Source organism: Centroberyx gerrardi, chromosome 3, assembly GCF_048128805.1.
Source record: "Centroberyx gerrardi isolate f3 chromosome 3, fCenGer3.hap1.cur.20231027, whole genome shotgun sequence".
Classification (NCBI taxonomy): domain Eukaryota; kingdom Metazoa; phylum Chordata; class Actinopteri; order Beryciformes; family Berycidae; genus Centroberyx; species Centroberyx gerrardi.
This window is the reverse complement of record NC_135999.1, coordinates 2,281,931-2,302,361: the sequence shown is the minus strand read 5'-3', so window position 1 is coordinate 2,302,361 and position 20,431 is coordinate 2,281,931.

Sequence of the window (20,431 nt, the reverse complement as noted above, 5' to 3'; positions counted from 1 at the left end):
AGAGGCTGGTAGAGGCAGACAATCTTCTCAGTGATGGGGTTGTTTGTTTACAGTAATTATAGTAATGTCTCAAAATTAATCTGGGAATAATTTATTGATGTTAAAATGCTACGCCTTTGAATGTTATATTTAGCTGATGCTCTTATCAGGGTGTTTTACAATCAGTGCAATAGGGGAATAAGATTTAATTCCTTGATCATCAAAATTACAAGAAACTAACAGTGAGGAGCTCAAGGGTCTGGACCACTAAGAGATAAGAAAGACTGTACACTATGACCTTGTTAGCTGATTTTTTTGAAATTTCAGCGGCCTAGACTTTGTGAATATGACTCACCTGAGCAGACCACCTCAATGATAGAGGACGACGGTCACAGCCTCACGGTTCCACAGTCCATCAGCACAGACTCCGACCCATCGCAATCAGAGAAAAAACGCCACGCAGGTTTCTTTGCTAAAACATCAGTCACTTTGGTTGAAACAGCGGAGCCACAGCCCAGCTGTCTACACACTATAGCAGCATGCTTCAGGCTCCAGGCTGTGGACGCAGAGCCCACCAGCATCCACTCCTCCTGGTACCCCACCACCAGGCTGCCAGCACAGCGGCTGCCTCCATCCATCAACTCCACGTCTTCAGGCTCTGGACAGAGATGAGAAAGTGAAGCCCAGCTACAGTAAGTGACAATCACATCCAATTTATGCAATTAATGAGTCATCATAACCTGCACAAGAATATCTTGAAATACATTTTATGTATTCAACGTGGATTTCACAGTTTATTGGGTACCACTTTAACATAGGGTGCTGAAAGAACAGGGTAGCTGTTGGATATTGCTAGACGAATGCAACTACCATCAATAGAATTTGCAGAAGTTACCTGGTGTTTAGTGCACATTAGTCGGAGGTAGACAGTTACAGTTACATCTCCCAGGAGGTATAATCCAGTTTCTTTTATCATTATCAGTACTAACCCTATAATTATCAGTGGCTATCCGGTAGAGGTCGACCGATAGTGGATTTTTAAAGGCCGATATAATAACGATAGTTTGGAGCAGGAAAAAGCCGATAGCCGATTAATCGGCTGATGTTCAGTGACTGAACATCAAACTCAAAGTAATAAATACATAAATAAATATATAAATCTGGAACTGAACATCAAACTAACCGTAAAAAATCTAGTATGTAAAATAACTCAGTGGGTGGGAGCTATTTTTATTTTTTGAGCTATTTTTTCCCCTCAAAGTCAGTAATTCCAGTTGAGAAGCCTGATATTATAATGGAGGAAACAGAGCTTGTCTGCATTCTCTCCAGAAAGGCGGCTCCTCCGCTTGTCGTATAGGATCCCGACCTCGCTGAACACTCGCTCACTTGGGACGGTGGAGGGGCGGACAGAGATATTTTCTGGCCAGTGCAGCAAGTCTTTGAAGTCTCTCCTCATTTCTCTTCCACCACTCCAAAGGCCGGGTACTCCTCTCAACCACTGGCTCTTTCAGGTAACACTCCAGCTCAGTTTCGAAGCTGGACTGGGCTTCAACTGTGTGGTGAGCTGCTCCAAGAAGTTTATCATACAGACTGTCCACAAGAGTTGGAGGGGGATCGGTCTGGACTCTCTGTCTTTTTGCTGGATCCTCCGCTTCACCAGTCTCTTCCACTGTTTTTGCCATGTCTTGTGCAGCTTCTTCTATCAGCCATTCTTTTGCTTTCTCTAAAGTCTCTGCTGAAGTGAAGGCCTTGCCCTTGTAACGGGGATCAAGGACAGTTGCCAACACCAAACACTTTGTGTCCTCTGCCTTGGAGAATCGCCTTGTCAGGCTGTCAAGCATGGTCTTCCGCAAGGTTTTGATGCCTGCTGAAGATGGACCCTCCTGTTGCAGCATCAGTTTCAGAACAGATACACTGGGGATTACGCATGAGGCGGAAGACTCTGAGTGGCTCATTTCCAGTGTCACTTCCTCAAGTGGTTCCAGTGTCTCAATCAGGTTTGACACTGTGCAGCAGATTGACAGCTGATATGGCCATGCTCACTGGCATACACATTCAGACAAGCTGTAGAGTGTGAGCAGTACAGCTTAAGTCTGGAAGCTCAGTTAGCCTCATGCCTTTCACCATGTTGGCTCCACCATCCCTTAGAACAAGAACCACACGGTCTGTGTTGATTTTCCAGGAGTCCAGCATTTCCAAAAATGTCTCTTAAATGTACTGTGCTGTATGTGATCCAGTCATAGTCTTGACATTTAACACAACCTGCTGTCTGTTCCAGTCCTTTTGGACAAAATGTCCTGTGAGGCTCATCAGTGATTCAGTAGTGCCTGACCAGCAGTCAGTTGTGAAGGCCATGTATGGTGCCTCTTCTGGTGTAATCAAAGTCTTCACCTTTGTCACAACCTCAGCATATGTTTCATCAAGCATCTGCGTACGGTATAATTTCTCATTGTTAATATTGTAACGGGGCTCAGGAAGTCTCATAAGCCGCTGAAAACAGTCCTCGTCTGCTAACAGTGAAGACTTTTATTTCTGAACTTTCTGAATTACTTTATTTCTAGATATCAACCTAACCTCAGAGGTCCCTAAAACAATAGTATGGGAATGAAGGAGAAGCAATTGGGTCTCTCTAAACAAATTGCGCAGATAGACAAAGAGTATGCGGACACACCAACTCAAAACCTATTGCTTAGAAATAAAAGTAACTTTTACGAACATGGTGAAGCAGTGGGGAAGATGCTGGCCAACCAGTAGAGAGGCTCCAGGGCCAAACAGCGAATTACTGGAGTATATACAACAGGTAGCGAGGTGACCTTAGATCAAAATGCTATCAACGATGAATTCAAAGATTTCTATTCCAACTTGTACACTTCAGAAGCTGTCTCTAACCAAGAGGCAAGGAATCTTACGGATCTGACGGATTTCCTGCAGAATTTACAAAAAAAATGTCTCCCTCGCTTTCCCCAATGTTACTTCATGTTTTCTCTGATTCTTTTAAATCAGGCTCCCTCCCACCCTCCTTCAACCAAGCCTGTATTACTCTGCTGCTTAAAAAGGATAAGGACCACCTGGATTGCGCCTCCTAAAGGCCAATCTCTTTACTAAACACAGACGTTAAGATCTTAGCCAAGGCCCTGGCCTGTAGGTTGGAACACGTCCTCCCTACTGTTATATCTCCTGACCAAACTGGTTTTAGTAAGAATCGTCACTCCTTCAACATCCGCCATCTTTATAATATTCTCTATTCTCCCAAGCAGCCAAGTCCAGAATGCCTTCTTTCCATGGATGCAGAGAAAGCATTCGACAGGGTAGAGTGGAATTATTTGTTTTTCACATTTAAAAAATGTGTCTTCCCCTCCTGGATTAGACTTCTATACACAGCCCCCTCAGCCACTACTCTAACAAACAATCACAACTCCAAACCTTTTGATTTGCAACGTGAAACGCGTCAAGGATGCCCCTTGAGCCCTTTGCTCTTCGTGTTGGCTACCCTTAGCTATAGCTATACGGCAGGGTATTCAACTAAAAGTCAAGGAGGTCCAGTCACTAAACATTCTTCACATCCTAGTGAGATGATGCGCTTCGTCAGATTGCCTCTAGAGGGGAGAATGAAGGCATATCAGTCTGTCCATTCATCCTTGATAGCTTGATTTTCTGCATCTACTTATTAATCTTATTTTGGAGCAAGACATGCTGTCATCACTCTGTGTAGCTTTCGCCTCTCTCTTGCTCTCTGTGTGTTTCCCTAGCGATCTCTCATCTATCATCCATCTCCTAGAAGAGTTTGGGCGGTTCTCAGGATACAAATTAAACCTTTATTAGAGTGAATTATTCCCAATCAATCAAGATCCATTACAAACACAATATCCAGACATACCCCTCAAGATAGTGAAATACCGGTTTAAATATTTGGGTATCACTATTACTATTTTCATCCCCCATTCTTTTTTCCAAAAACTTGACTCTCAGATTTCTTCATATATTTGGAACGGTAAGCATCCTCGTCTGCGTAAGACATATCTTCACAGGCCTAAGCAAACCGGAGGCATGGTTCTCCCTAATTTTAGTTTTTATTACTGGGCTGCTAATGTACGTTGTGTAGCATACTGGGTACAATACCATCTTCGATCGGATTGTCGATTGTGAGTCTCATCGGGGACCAGCTTATGTGAGACAGTCTCCCTAGTGCTAGTAGGAGCAGCACTTCCCTTGACCCACAATATGACGCATCGTAATCCAGTTGTAAGTCATACCCTTAAAATTTGGTTTCAGTTCAGGAAGAAATTTGGATTGCTATCCTATTCCTTATTACAGTACGGAGCCCCCCTAGGGTCACGGCGAGAATCTTTTTTTTGCGTTCCCTCGCAATATGTTTTGCGTTACCTCGCAATAGTTTTTCGTTCTCTCGCAGTACTTTCTCTCGCAGTACTTTTGCGTTCCCTTGCAATACTTTTGCGTTCCCATGCAACATCGTCATTTCATCTTAGGTGCCCTGGCGTGAAGTTTAGCTGGTGCATGGCTGTCCTAACGCAGAAAAGGTGAGACTTGCTTTGATTTTACAAACGATTTTTGGGTGGGGGGATTATTATATGTATTTAACCTCTGTGGGTTCTATTTAATGGTTAAGAAATATGTGTGAAAATAGACGTTACTAGATATTTACAACTTAGCTCTACCTCTATCTAAGGCAGCTTGCTGCTGCAACGTTTTTTTCTTTTGGTTCTCATATTCAATAAAACAATATTTGTATCGGAGCCAAGCGTGTGTCTGGCGGTATTTTTCTGAATAATTGACGTTACCGACCAGACCTGCACCTCAGCAACGTGTGCATTAACCCTTCTCATTATCACAATTGATAGCATATTCCTTATGTAACGTTATGTCTCTGACACACACATACACACACTCGTATAGACGACATTTTCACATAAGTGAGGTTTATTAAGTAATGACGTTTGATAACTTCTAATAACGTTTGCATCGGACATCAATGTAACTTCAGGGCCAGCTAGGCGTTTACTCTGACATTTGCCCAGGACCATCAGTGTTAGTCCAGGCCCACCATCAAGTGACATTCGCCCAGGACCGTCATTAATGTTCGTATCTAGAGTAAAGTAAATGCAAATAAAACCGTGTACTCTCTTTTTTTTTCAGAAATGGAGGACATTATTAAAACAGCTGTCATCAAAGAAGAACAAAGAAAATCTGGAGTGAAAAAAGCAAAACTAGATGTTTTTGTCATAAAACATCAGGAAGATGTGCTTAGTGTTCTTCTTGGAAAACTGCAAAGTTTAAGCCTTGATGGCCAATACAGCACTTTCAGTTCCAGTTCCAGTAAAGACAAGGAAAGCAGCTATTACAAATTTAATTGCATCCGTTTTGGAAAACAAAAGCCTAAAAGCTACAGAGCAGTGGGTTGCAAGGCTTATGTGTCATTTAAGGTTAGTAATGAGTGGGAAAATGACACGGTCATTGTCCAGCGTGTGTATGATAAACATAATAACCATGATCCTATTGACCCTATGGATGCACACTCACACTGTATCTGCCCTGACCTGAGAGGGAAGATAGAAGAACTCCTTGGAACTAAACCAGACATCATACTGAGTGTCATAAGTGGGCCAGAAGCCAAGGACACAGTGATGTACATGATCGCAAGTATTTCATCACACCACGTGGTATTGATAATGTGAGAACCAGCATCATGAGAATGAATATATAATATTTTATATAATATATAATATAATATTTTCCATATAATTGTTACAATATGTACAGAAATGAGGACGTTTTTCATGATTTTTGCAATTTTTATGTAATTTGTAACTAAATGAAATTCAAAAGCATTGCAGTTATGTGTATGAGAGCAATTCCTCTTAACATTAAAAAAGTACAGACAGATTTTGGTGTTCACTTTTTTATTTTCTGAGGTTTGCTTGTACTGCTGTTACTAAGCCTATTTTTTTAGTTATACATATTAATGTCTGCCTGATTGTTTTAGCCACCTTTCAGAGGTTATCAAAACAAGTCTTAGTTTCCCAAAGTTTTAAAGGCTACTACATTAGGCCAACATTTTGGTTTCAGTGTACAACCCCTTTCCAGTGTATCCAAAGAACTTCCAATTTCAAAATTAAGTAATACATTTAAATACAAACACAGCTGATCAACCCATTTCCTGTTATGTTTTCCAAATAACAAGTAATCAATAATCTAAAGAGTCTGTAGATGTGCAAGAATTGTTTTTCTTTCTTTCTTTCTTTTGGTTAGAATTTATATTTTATAACTAATAATTAGACAATGTATGCCCAGGACCATAAACCAGCATCAACCACAATGCCAGCCATGGGGTAGATCTGTTGTTCCTGGAACCACAAAATGAATTTGGATTCTTGGCCCTGGAACTACGAGGATAGGATTGTTGTTCCTGGAATGTCCAAATAATGGTTCTGGTTGAATAATTCAGTCATACATTGCCTACAATAATCATTCTGTAGGCTACTACTGTTAGCCCAGTGTTACAATTATAGACTGTAATGTCAAAACCATGGTGTCAAATTATTATTATTTTTTTATTTAACCTTTATTTAACCAGGAGTGGAGTCTCATTGAGATTAAAAATCTCTTTTTCAAGAGTGTCCTGGCCAAGACAGGCAGCAGCACAGTTACACGGTTGCAGACATAAAACAAACATATAACAATTTAGAATGAAAACAAAGAACACATTTCATCAACATTCAAAACATCTACAGCCAGATGTGTTTGCTTCCAAGTCATTTAGAGACACTTTAAATGCATCCAGTGAGACCAGCTCCCGAAGATTCAGGTAATTTTGCAACTGATTCCAAGCAGAGGGAGCAGCATACCTAAACGCCCTTTTTCCCTTTTTCAAATTAGGGGAAAAGGGCGTCTGTTATGTCCTACATCACAGATGTGCTTGATAAGGATCATGAAAAGCAATGATGGTCCAAGGCCATTAAAATAAGATTTGCCTGGGACCATCTCAGTACTGTTGGTCTTGGAATATATAATGTAAGCAATGTAAATTCATGGAAATTAACCTAGTTCACCAGAGTCACCAATGTTAGTCCTGGATCATCATTGAAAAAAGTGTTAGTCCAGGACAATCCTAGGTGTGTTTAAGCCAGGATCATCATCAACCAATATTAGGCCAATGCTATTTTCAAGGATTTCTAATTGGAAATTACCCTGGTTTACCATGTGAGGAGCAGATCACAGATAAGAGTTTTGCTCATTTAAACGTGCAGGGCAGCAACTAGTGTGTTGGACGAGGATCGTCATAAGCAATGTTAATCCGCTGCTATTGTAAGAAAAAGAAGGACGTACTCAATATGGATAGCTCAGGAATATAATCATTGACAATGTTAGTACAGGACCATGATAATAGTTTGCAAGTCCAGGGCAATTGTAGATTTGTTTTTGACCAAAATCATAATCAGGGGCCACTGCAATAATCATCATTACAAGGACTGATCCTGAGCTATCATCAAAGACAAAGTAAGTTCAAGACCATCATAATAGTTTGGGCAGGCGAGTTTTGTTAAAAACTGACACATAGATTAAAGTATATCTTAGATATTTTATTGAGAAAATGACATTGCATGTTGAAAACTTGTCTAAATTATGTATATATGTGTATGTAGCCTATAGTTACAGTTATGTGGTAGTTATGGATAGGATGATGGCAGTGATGTATGCTTATTTGTGTGAGTCTGTTATGTCAGTTCAAAAATCAATTTGTTTCATTCACTCTCTCTACGTCTGTCTGCGTGTTTCAAACCTGATCCAGTTTTGCAATGAGATGGGACAACACTGCTGTTAATGCGTGAGGTCCAAAAGAGTGTTTGCAAACTGAAATCTGAATTCACATTGATGTTGTGCTTCACGTTATCCAACATGGTCTGCAGAGTCTGCCTGTGGAAAAACACAAAACACATTAAACCAAGACATGATGGTGGGCCTGGACTAACACTGATGGTCCTGGGCAAATGTCAGAGTAAACGCCTAGCTGGCCCTGAAGTTACATTGATGTCCGATGCAAACGTTATTAGAAGTTATCAAACGTCATTACTTAATAAACCTCACTTATGTGAAAATGTCGTCTATACGAGTGTGTGTATGTGTGTGTCAGAGACATAACGTTACATAAGGAATATGCTATCAATTGTGATAATGAGAAGGGTTAATGCACACGTTGCTGAGGTGCAGGTCTGGTCGGTAACGTCAATTATTCAGAAAAATACCGCCAGACACACGCTTGGCTCCGATACAAATATTGTTTTATTGAATATGAGAACCAAAAGAAAAAAACGTTGCAGCAGCAAGCTGCCTTAGATAGAGGTAGAGCTAAGTCGTAAATATCTAGTAACGTCTATTTTCACACATATTTCTTAACCATTAAATAGAACCCACAGAGGTTAAATACATATAATAATCCCCCCACCCAAAAATCGTTTGTAAAATCAAAGCAAATCTCACCTTTTCTGCGTTAGGACAGCCATGCACCAGCTAAACTTCACGCCAGGGCACCTAAGATGAAATGACGATGTTGCATGGGAACGCAAAAGTATTGCAAGGGAACGCAAAAGTACTGCGAGAGAACGCAAAATTTATTGCGAGAGAACGCAAAACGTATTGCGAGGGAACGCAAACTATTGCGAGGTAACGCAAAACATATTGCGAGGGAACGCAAAACATATTGCGAGGGAACGCAAAACATATTGCGAGGGAACGCAAAACATATTGCGAGGGAACGCAAAATATTGCGAGGTAACGCAAAACATATTGCGAGGGAACGCAAAAAAAAGATTCTCGCCGTGACCCTAGGGGGGCTCCGTACGAACGCATACAAAAACTACGCGGTGGTCAACCAAAAACGACCTGCAGTATGCAAAACGTGCGGGTCGAAAATTACAGACGGAGATGCAACAACTTCCAACTTCGTTCGACATTTGAAGCTGCACCAAGAACGGTAAGTCGAGGCTAATATATTAACGTAGGTAATAGTTTTTCCGTAACACAGGCTCCGTGTCGGCCATTGTACAGCAGTGATCTGTTTAAACAGACAAGAGTGTTGCGGGTTCCCTCCCCGACTCGTACTTCACCCGAAACGAGATGACAAATCGGCTTCTAAATTAGATGGCCACGCTGCAATCTGCTAACGTTACAGCAGCGAAATCGCAAGGTAACGTAACGTTAACGTTACTCCCTCCACTGAAAATGAATGATTTCCTCTGTTGTTAAAATGGCATTACATTTGGTGAAGAGCGCATTATGACTTGTTTAGGACTCGAAACTCAAAGTTTAGGACTTGGGACTTGTCAGTCTTGACTTGAGACTTGACTTGGGACTTGCAAAACAATGACTTGGTCCCACCTCTGGCAAGCAGTAATACCGTAAATCCTCTAATAGTGGCCGGTAGTCAATTAAAAGCCGGGTCTCCGATAATGGCCGGGGGCGTGGTCGACATGAACAAATAAAGGCCGGTCTCAAATACAGGCCGGGGAAAAAACAAAGGAAACAAGACTAGGTCAAAACCTAGTATATAGCTGGACCGTGTCCGTCTCCTCTCTCCGCCGCTGTCCTCTCCACCGCGCCCACGGCCCGCATCGATCCTCCCGATCCAAGCCCCGGACGCCCGGTGACGCATCGGCGTTGGGACCCCCGCCGAAATCTCGGCCGGATCACCGGGAACACATCGGAGCCCAGGTTCAGTTAGCTTCAGTTAGCTTCAGCTTACATGCAAACAACGGTGGATACCGGTAAACTCCTGCTGCCTGTTATACATGCATATAATGTACCTGTAGTTTGTAGTAACGTACAAGTGCTGGAGCGTGCCATCGTCGATTACCGTAATTATCGTAGTGCATTGCAGTAACAAAAAAACGTCTACCTAACGTACCCCAACAGAAGCAGATCAGAAAACAAGGAGGCTTCGTACTAAAATATGAGCAAATATACTTATCAAACAGAGGGAATTAGAAATAAAGGCCTGTCTCTAATATAAGCTGCTTCCAATAAAGGCCTGGTACCCTCTGCAGTTGAGGTAAATAAAGGCCTGGGCCAATATTAGAGGAATTACGGTATGCAACAGTGACTGTAACGTCTTTAAAAATGTATAGATTGTTAGCCTGATATTAGCTGCACGGCAGGGAGAGTTTATCTAACCACTAGACCAAGTGAAAGAAAAGTGGTAACGCTTTAGATTACAGCCCGCAACGTACAGCGTAATTACTCGGGAGTTACGGTGTAATCTTTTGTACTAACGGTGTACCAGTGCAGTACGTATCAATACATATATGTAGGTACAGGGGAACAAGATGTGAAGTTATGGAATAAGGGGGTAACAATTCGGAAAGAACTTATACTGTAGTTATTTTTGAACTACCGGGTACCTATTCTATTATTACAGGGTATGTGTGACCTACTGAGCAATAATCTGGAAGTTTGGGAGGAATTTAGAGAGAATTTATACTGTAGTTATTTTTTAACTAACGAGTTCCTATTCTATCATTACAGGGTACATTATGATCATAATATAATAATATAATGTTTCTGTACTTTTACTTTGCTACCCTGATTAGCTTTTTCACACTTAACACATGATGCACTTTGTGAGCGATAAATACTTTATAGCATGCCACTGCAATGTTAACAAGAAATTAAAAATCAAGTAGTCCTGCCATGGCATTTAGGGCTATGATTACAAAATAATTTATGTGATGGAAATTGTTCACTTTGTTCTATTTGACATTCCCTACACTTGACTGCAGATATTTCCTTGAAGACATTCTGCAAAGTCGGGGAAATCGGGGTCCATCACCAAACCATGAGTCCCCAAGTAGTAATTCCCCCCCCTTAAGGGTGAGGCGAATGGTGTTTCCTAGTAGTATTTAACACCTGAAAGCTGGCATTAATGGTATTTTCATGTAGGAAGCCCGTACCTACAATCTTTCCCATGTGACATGAATGCAGTGTGAAATCCAGAGAGAGAGAGAGGGTGAAAGTGTGGAGAGAGACGTGGCTCTGAGGTTACCTGATAGTGCCAATGAATAACACGGGGTCCTGGGGAACGATGCTGCGATGTCCACTCCGTCTATCAAGCTGGTCCCAGCAGCCGGCTCCACCAGCCTGAACAGAGCCACGCCCAGAGAGGACTTCCCTACAGACACACAGGTCAGAGCGGGACTTTGAAGAGAGAGAGAGAACACCCTGCCTTGACTGGAAATCCTAATCAATCTAAAATTCAACCATGCATATGTTTATTTTCACTAGGCTTGGGCGATATCCAAAATTTCATATCACGATATTGCCCCGCCAAAATAAAGCGATATACGATATTATTATTATTATTTATTTTATTTCTTCAAAATTACATCCAATTTCTAGGCTGTTAATAATAATAATAATAATAATTGTTCTTACCAACACGGTGTAATTAGGTGTAATCTAATAAAAGGACACATTTTTCACTTAAAGTATGATTATTTTTGTTTTTTATCCAACCACAAGTAGATTATAGGTTTATAAGTTCTTGATCTAAGCAACACGATATTCCCGCAATATTCAATATCGCGGGAATATCGCGATATTCACATATTCACAATATCGAATATCGGCCCAAGCCTAATTTTCACTGACTCTAAAGATCGGTCCCCATAGACTTCAGTTTTTTTGCTGCTACGAAGCTGTTCTGGGAAGCTCCGGAAGAGTTTTATGGACTAACAAACTTCACCAGAGTTTCAACTGGCATGAGGGTGAGTAGATAATGACTGAATTTTTTATTTTTGAGTGAACTACTGCTTTACAGTAATAGCTCTTTCATAAGAAACTAAGTACTTTATGTTTATTCTTTTCCACCTGTGCTCAGTTCTTCTACATTGCTGTCTCAAATTACAGTGTTGTTAATCCATCTCCGAGGTTAGGTAGTATCCCAGGCAGATGAGCAAAGGTCAGTCAAGTGGATAACAAGATCATTTGTGTTTGCATTCTGAGCCAGGTCTAGTAGTGGGCATCCGTCCGTCAGTGCTGACAATGGATTGCGCCTGAAGGTTCGTCAGTTTTTGTTGCAGCGGCGATTGTGGCTGCGCGGCCCCACCCTGGAGTGGCGGTCTCTTCTGCAGCTGGCGCAGACGGATGGAGAGGGGACTGGCACAGGAGTGGGGGCTGCTGTTTCCTCTTCTGTCTCTTCTCCTGCAGTAAGGAGGTGCGCGGCGAGTTCCTGCAGAGACAGTCTGTCTCCAAACGCTGCGGTCATTTGCGGCTTCCTCCCAGTTGTTGGGCTCGATGCCTGCCTGCTTCATGTCGCGTTTGCAGACATCCTTGAAGCGCAGGCACGGGCGACCAGCGGGCCCGGAGCCTGTCGACGGCTCTCCGTACAGGATGGCTCTGGGGAGACACAACATGCTGGTGGAGTGAGCACGTTCCAGGACTTCCGTGTTGGGTACTTTCTCCTGCCTCGTGATGCCCAGGATGCGGCGTAGGCATCGCAGGTGGAAGCTGTTCAGCCGTTTTTCTTGTCTGGTGGTGTAGGGGGTCCAGGCTTCACCGCCGTACAGCAGGGTGCTGACCTGGAGTTTTGTGCGCACAGTTAAGTTCTTGTTGGACCACACTCTCTTCGATAGCTTGGCCATCACTGCGGCGGCCCTCGCAAGACAAGCGCTCAGTTCCGCGTCAAGTGACAGGTCGCTGGAGACTGTGGACCCGAGGTATCTCTTGTTTTTGAGAACAATGTTGCAGTGAGAGCTAGAGGAAGAGGAGTGACAGTAAGAGGAGGAAGAGGAGGACGAGGACAAAGAAGAGCAAGGAGAACAGTTATCTCAGATGAGATCCGGGTCACTTCGGTTCACCATGTGGTCCACATGGGTTGAGCATGAGGGAGTCTGGGCAGAGAGTCCAGCCCAACCTGAGCTTCACTGCTGCTTCCATCATCCAGACATTCAGAAACAGGACTACAGTATAAAGAACAGCAGCATGGTGTAGAGAGTGGGCTGCATGCCCGTTACGCCTCTCTACACCATGCTACTGTTCTTTATAGTATACTATAGTCCTACACATCACTAGGCCTCTGCTACTCACTGATGGTTGGCCGATGTTACAGTAATGTGTCATTTCATATTGAAAAATAGAAATATTCTTGTACCACAACCAATCACATCCTGTTTTTAGATCTTCTGCAGAACTGAGAGACGACCAGTCTGTGTGAACACGGCTTGTGATGCAGATGAGGTGTCCGACACAATCAGGAGGCAGGATGCAGCATCACTTCTTTTTTATCCTTTTTTTTTTTTTTTTACAGGAAACCTTTTTTTTCCTGTTTTTCTCCTACTGCATTGTGTTTTGTATGTAGAACACTTCACACATCCAACACATATTCAAGTGTTGAAATAAAGTATTTGTGATTGAAATAAAGTATTTTGGACATATTTGTGTGTATATATACATTACTGTAACAGCCTTTTACAACAGGCTGCTGTGCATAAGTCCAACTCTGAAAATTCAAAAGGCATAATCCTTCTGATGAGATATTCATAACAGTGTTTTCCGTTAAGCGCACCAGTTTGTATTCGGTTGTTAGAAAGATGTATTCATATGATGGTTATGTGTATCATTTTATTGCAAAATTACATTTTGAAAAGAGATAAAATGGTTTTGAATGCAGTGTTTCATTTTGCCAGTGATTTGTGGAGTTTTGCATTTTGCGTTTTGTGTTTAGAGTTTTGAGAAAATGAGCCCTAGTTTCAGAAAATGTGTGTAAGCAATTGTGAAAAACTAAAAATACTGAGTGAACATCGTCAAATTGTAGTCAGTGGGTTCAGGAAACAGGCTGCAATAGCAGGGTTCCTCCACTAGATGGTAGAAGAGCTCTATTCTTGTTGGGTTTACACTTGCAGCTCTCTCTCTCTCTCTCTCTCTCTCTCAATTTTTCATTTCAACTTGCTTTATTGGCTTGACAAGTACATTCCTGTGTTGCCAAAGCGAATGGATGAAAAAGATAATCAATAAAAGACAAATAGATTTCAGGGAAAGCAAAACAAAGAAATAGAACATAGAAACAAAAGGAGAAAAATACCTAAAGTGAGCCTAAGATTGTTTATTGTGATAAATACATACAATGCATACTATTTGAACATATACATTACATAATATTAAAGCACATAGAAATAGTTTTTAATCATTCTGTAATATCAAGTTCTACATTGTTCCTGGTATTATGGCAGCAGTAGACACATTTAGCTGCTAAGTGCTGCGATCTTCACCCTACAGAGAAGGACGTTTATTTTCATTCGCTGGGTCATGAAGCCTGGAATAACTTTTCCAAAGTTGTGGAAATATTTTGTCCTCATGTCTTTGTATTTGGGACATGTACAGAGGAAATGCATTTCAGTCCTTGTGGCAATAGGTGCAGACAGAGAGGAGGCTCTGAGTCTGTGTTGTTCAGTTCAGTGAACTTCACAGCCAGCCCATCTAGAGGCTGGACCTCTGGGGTGTGTTGATTGCTGAGGAGAGCTTTGTATGTTCTGCCTCATTTAGATGGAACCAAAATTCAATTGCTCTTTTTTGGATTTGAATGCTCAGGGGATACAGACCAAGTTCAGCCCTGCATGCATTGCTTTTGCAAAATTCCACTTCACATTTTCCAGCAGGCGTTTTATCCCAATTTTTCATTTGTGCTTTTCAGATAGGGCCCCATGTTTCACTTGCATAGAGCATAACTGCTGTGATGAGTGACTTGTATGAAATGATGATCTTGTCTAGTGCCTATTGGAGCACTTGTACAGAAAAGTTGACTGCTCTTTCTTTAATGCCACTTTGTATTTTGCTTTCTTACATTGTTGCATGTTGTTTGTAACCTGTATGTTTGTCATGATGCTGCTTTCTTGACCAGGTCTCCCTCAAAAAAGACATTCTTCATCTCATTGGGAATCAACTGGAAAAAACACTTCAACTAAATACATATGTTACACCCGCTACAAATCACTAGCATAAGGAATGACAATCAAGGAGGTAAAGAGTCACATGTTTATTACAAAAGTTAAGCTTGACAATTTACATCCGCCCACCTTAACCTCCTTACAGTTTACTTCCCAGCTATCACTGACAGGACAGGGGCTGAGTTACACTAAATCACACCAGTGCACACTATAATTAATAAGTCTCGCACGCTAGGTTGGTTAACACATTCCAAAGTTTAACACACGTGATTAATGTCACTGCAAACAATTAATAACTCCGTCACACCTTAAGCCTGCCCTGACTGTCTGACTGGGATTCGACCTGAGTAAAGGTATTGATGGGGGAAGCAAACAGATGGATAATAAAACAGAACAAACAAACGAAAAGAAAAAAGAAAAGAAAACTAGTCCGCCCCAAGGGCAATACCCAGATATTTTTGCCCGCTACCAGCACACTTGCCAGGGCGGACTAGACAGAAAAAGCAATACCAAAAACAAACTGGCAAACAACGAAAATAGTCCCACGGCAAGAGCAGCTAATGGACCACTGATGCTCTGCAGGGAAACAAATATTAACAATCTTAAAAACACTGGTACGTCGGTCTACTTCGCTACCGACTACCAGCCGCCTTCAACCCAACAGGGAAGCAGGTCAATTGTTCCTGCCCTCTCGTCTTCCCTGCACGCCAGCATGGAATGAGGTATGCACCTGCCTCACTCCACCGGCCTGAACCAACAGCCGCAACCTGGCGTTCCTCCTGCAGGTAGCCCTATATCAGCAAGCCTCTCTAATTGGTGCACCTCCCCTTTTTTACTCGGTGCCACCTGCCACATATCACCCCCTCAAAAATGCATCGGCGCCCCGACGATGTACTGAAAAAAACAAAGCAACTGGAAAAACTTCATCTTCAAATCAGTAACCCCTGAGAATGCTTACTTCATTATACTGATGCATCATGATTTGGTCTTACAGATTGTGGCAGTCGATAAGGATTAGTGTGTTTGCCTGCAGTAATTCTAGTAGACTTTCGGAGGCCCTCCACTACCACTGGGGACTCTTCTGTTTCTATGTCCTCTTCTTCTCCCACAACCACCTCAGCCTCTGGGCAAAGCTCAGATTCTGACATTGACTCCTCACTGTAGAATTCAAATGCCAGCACTTCTGGGGGGTTAAACTCTGTTTCCCCATTGTCTCCTGTATCCCCCTGCTCTTCTACTGAATCCTGGCCTGAATCTGTCCTCAGTCCACCTGCGGGCACACCTCTCAACTCTGTCCGATGCACTTGCCGTACCGGCCCACCCTGGACTGCAGGGGTGATGGAGTAGACAACACCGCGTTCTGGGGGGCACTGCACCACCCGGTAGGGGGTCGGGTCCCAAACATCCTGGATCTTGTTCCGGCCCTTCACCCCACGATTCCGGACATACACAAGGTCTCCCTCACTTATGGATGGGTCTCTCACTTGATCCTCCTGCTTCTGGTCTCTGTACTGTCTCCTTGCAGCCAACCGCTGTCGTACATGGCTGTATGCCTCCTCAAGTAACTCCTGGTGCTCCTGCACCCAGTCCTCCCCCTGGCCCTCCTCAGTCTCTTCTACCTCAGCCCCTAGCAAAAAATCTACGGGCAACCGGGGCTCTCGCCCAAACATTAAGAAGTAAGGAGTCATGCCAGTTGACTGATGTACTGTGGTGTTGTATGCATAGGTTACCTGAGGAAGGTGCTGGGGCCAGTGTCTCTTCTGGTCTGGGGGCAGTGTGCGCAGCAAATCATGCAGTGTACGGTTAAACCGCTCACACTGACCATTACCCTGAGGATGGTATGGAGTAGTACGACTCTTCCGAATCTTATAGACCTTGCATAACTGTCGGATGAAGTTACTCTCAAAATTTCTCCCCTGGTCTGAATGGATGCGGTCGGGGGGGCCAAACAAATGGAACCAGTGCTTCACCAGAACATCTGCCACTGTACTGGCCCGCTGATCCTTGGTGGGAATGGCCTGGGTGTACTTGGAGAACACATCTGTTAGGACCAGCACATTTTCCCTTCCATTTGAAGCTGGTTCTAAAACAGTGAAGTCTATTGCCAGGATTTCATGTGGACGAGAAGCCTGCAGACTGCCCATAAAAGGCTTAACCTTTGGCTGTACAGCTTTAGCCAGAACACATCTTCCACACTGCTGACACCATTTCTCTACATCTCTGTACATGTTGGGCCAGTAGCAACGGGAACGCACTAGTTGCAAAGTACGTTCCACCCCCTGATGCCCATGATTATCATGCAGCTGCGTGAGAACATCTTTATGCAAACACTGTGGCAGTACAAGCTGGTAAGTCTCCTTACCACCATCAGGAGAACTGAACCTGCGGTATAGTACCTTCTCCTCCTCCCTCAGGCGCCCCCATTGGCGAGCAAGCTCCTTGGTGCCTTGACCAAATCTCTCCCTCTCCTTTGGATCAGGTGGCCTGGCTTTTCTCCAACAGGCCAAAAGCGGTCCAATAACTGGGTCTTGTTCTTGTAACGTGGCTAGGTTCTCTTTGGAGCAACCTGGGAGGACAGAAATGTCAGACTGGATACACAAAGTCCCCCCCTCACATTCCTTTTCCTCCTCTGAGACCTCAGCTGCACTGGCCTCCTTGTATTGGCGAGACAAGGCATCCGCATTCCCATTTCGAGCCCCCGGACGATATTTTAAGGTAAGGTTGAACGGAGCTAGCTGGCCTGCCCACCGTTGCTCTACTGCACCAAGTTTTGCTGTATCTAGGTGCCTAAGTGGGTTGTTGTCAGTATACACAGTGCAGGAGCCCCCTAACAAATACTCTCTGAACTTGTCTGACACTGCCCACTTAAGAGCAAGGAATTCTAGCTTCATAGAGCTATAGTTCTGCATGTTCTTCTCAGTAGGTTTGAGCGCCCTACTAGCATAAGCAATAGGCCTGAGCTTCCCTCCATGTTCCTGGGCAAGTACTGCCCCCAGACCTGCATGGCTTGCATCTATCTCTAACACAAATGGCCTCTGGAAATCTGCGTAGGCCAACACTGGTGCAGAGACTAGTGCTTTCTTTAGCTGGTCAAACTTCTCTTCACACTCTGCTGTCCAGGCTGGGGCCAGTGGCTTCCTGGGGGTCTTACCCTTTTTTGGACCTGGGCTCAGTTGTGCCACCACATGGTGCAAAGGAGCTGCCATCTTTGCAAATCCTGCTATAAAGCGCCTATAATAACTGGCAAAGCCCAGAAAAGATTGGAGCTCAGCCAGGTTAGTGGGGGTCCTCCAATCTCTCACAACCGCAACCTTGTCTGGGTCTGTTGCAACTCCATCAGCCGACACTACATGGCCCAGATATTTCACCTGTCTCTGAAAGAAATGACACTTTGAAAATTTGGCCTTGAGCCCCTGCTTCTGTAGCCGAGAGAAGACTTCCTCCAGCCTCTCCAGATGCTGCTGGATAGAGGAAGAGAACACAATCACATCATCAAGGTACAGTAAGACAGATTGATAACGGCAGTCTCCAAACATGCGCTCCATAAGGCGCTGAAAAGTGCTAGGAGCGTTGCACAATCCAAATGGCATTCTATTAAACTCAAATAGTCCAAACGGAGTACAGAACGCTGTCTTTGCCTTGTCCTTTTCAGCAACCTCAACTTGGTTATAGCCACTGGCTAAATCCAAAGTAGAGAACCACTTAGCTCCTACAAGTCCATCCAATGACTCTTCAATCCTTGGCAGAGGGAAAGCATCTTTCCTGGTTTTAGCATTCAGGCGGCGATAGTCCACACACAATCTGATTCCACCATCTTTCTTTTGCACCAGTACGATGGGAGATGCATATGGACTACTACTTTCCCTGATTATTTGGCTGTCCAACAGTTGTTTTATATGGGCTCTCACCATGTCATACTGGGAAGGAATGATGCGACGGTACGGCTGACGTACAGGAGTATCATCTAGCAGGGGAATCTCATGCTGAATCAAATTAGTGCAACCTAAGTCAGCTTCATCCTTTGCAAACAGTGAGTGATATTTACTAAGCAATGCTGCCGCTTGTTGTTGCTCAGATCTGTCTAGCCCCTCAAAAGGTGGCATATCCCAGTCCCCCCCCCCTCTGGCCTCAGCTCCTGGAAGGGACACAGATGCTGTACACTCGTTGCTACTGGCATCCCTGCAAAACTCAACATGGGGAGTTTGTTCAGATAATACAGTTGCCATGCTCACTGTAGCTATGACCCTGCGTGGGGTCAGCCAAACATCAGAATAGCCTACATTAGTAACTGGTACGTGTACTACCCCTCTTTCAGATGCCACCAAGGCAGGTGAAACTAGCAGACCCTCTGGAAGTACACCCTCTTCTGGCCGTAATGGCTCCACTAGAAACTCCATGTGCTGCTGTGAAGGAGCCTTGGGACATGTTACAGGGACCATTACTAATGTACCTGCAGCTACACGAAGTGGGCTCTTACCTTTCACTCTCACTTTGAAGGGCTCAGGGGAGTTAGCTATCGTCTCCTCCACTTGGCAGTGTCTGAGGGCTCGTCTCCATTCTGGGGCCTCTGTTACCTCGGGATCGTCAAAGAGGCTGGGGCCATACTGCACAAACAACTCATAGTAGAACCCTTTTATCACATTCATTCCCAGTAACCCAGGGGTTTGCATTTTCTTCCACTGCATTTGAGGGTCATCTGGATCTTTCACTACCAGGACCCCCCTGCGTGTGACACATTTTCCCAGTATAGTGATGTCCAACTCCAAATAGCCTAGGTACGGCAGCTCTAGACCATTTCCTGCCCTAAGATCTAACCATGCACAATCACGTAACTGAGCACCTGTGAGGTGGCCAAAATGTTTATTAAAAAAACTCTCAGTGATAGTTGTAACCATGGACCCAGTATCCAACAATGATGGAACCACAATTTCCCCCATTTTAACTTTAACTGGACACTTGCTCACCAGTGCAGACGTAACAGTTGGATCTGGTTCTGAATCAAGCTTTGTCTCCAGATGTGTGTGACTTTGCTCGCTAGCAGGCTCTTGTCTTTCCACTTGGGCTACTCCTCTTTCGGACAGGGTTGTTTTAGGGAGGGCTGCAGTACAGTAGCGTGCTATGTGGCCCCTCTGATCACACCGAAAACATCTAGGCTTCCCATCAGGATTTCTTTTAGTTTTAGGTGGAGATCGGGCCCCAAACTCCTGTTTTGAAGGTTGCAGTGCTTTCATTAGCAAGTCTAACTGCCTCTGTTGAGCTTCAATAAGGGCTTTCAGTTCAGAATAACTTGATTTATTGTCAACTGACTCACAAGACGCTTGTGCCTGAACTTCATTGGAGAAAAGTGAGGAGTGGTTATCCTTTTGCTTAAATGACTGCCCTTCACACTGCGTTGTCCACTGAACAGCCTCCCTCCGTACATCACGAATTGTCCACTGGGGGTTTAGACGAACTTTGTCTCTCAACCTTATACTCAGACTCTGATCCCTGACACCCTCGCA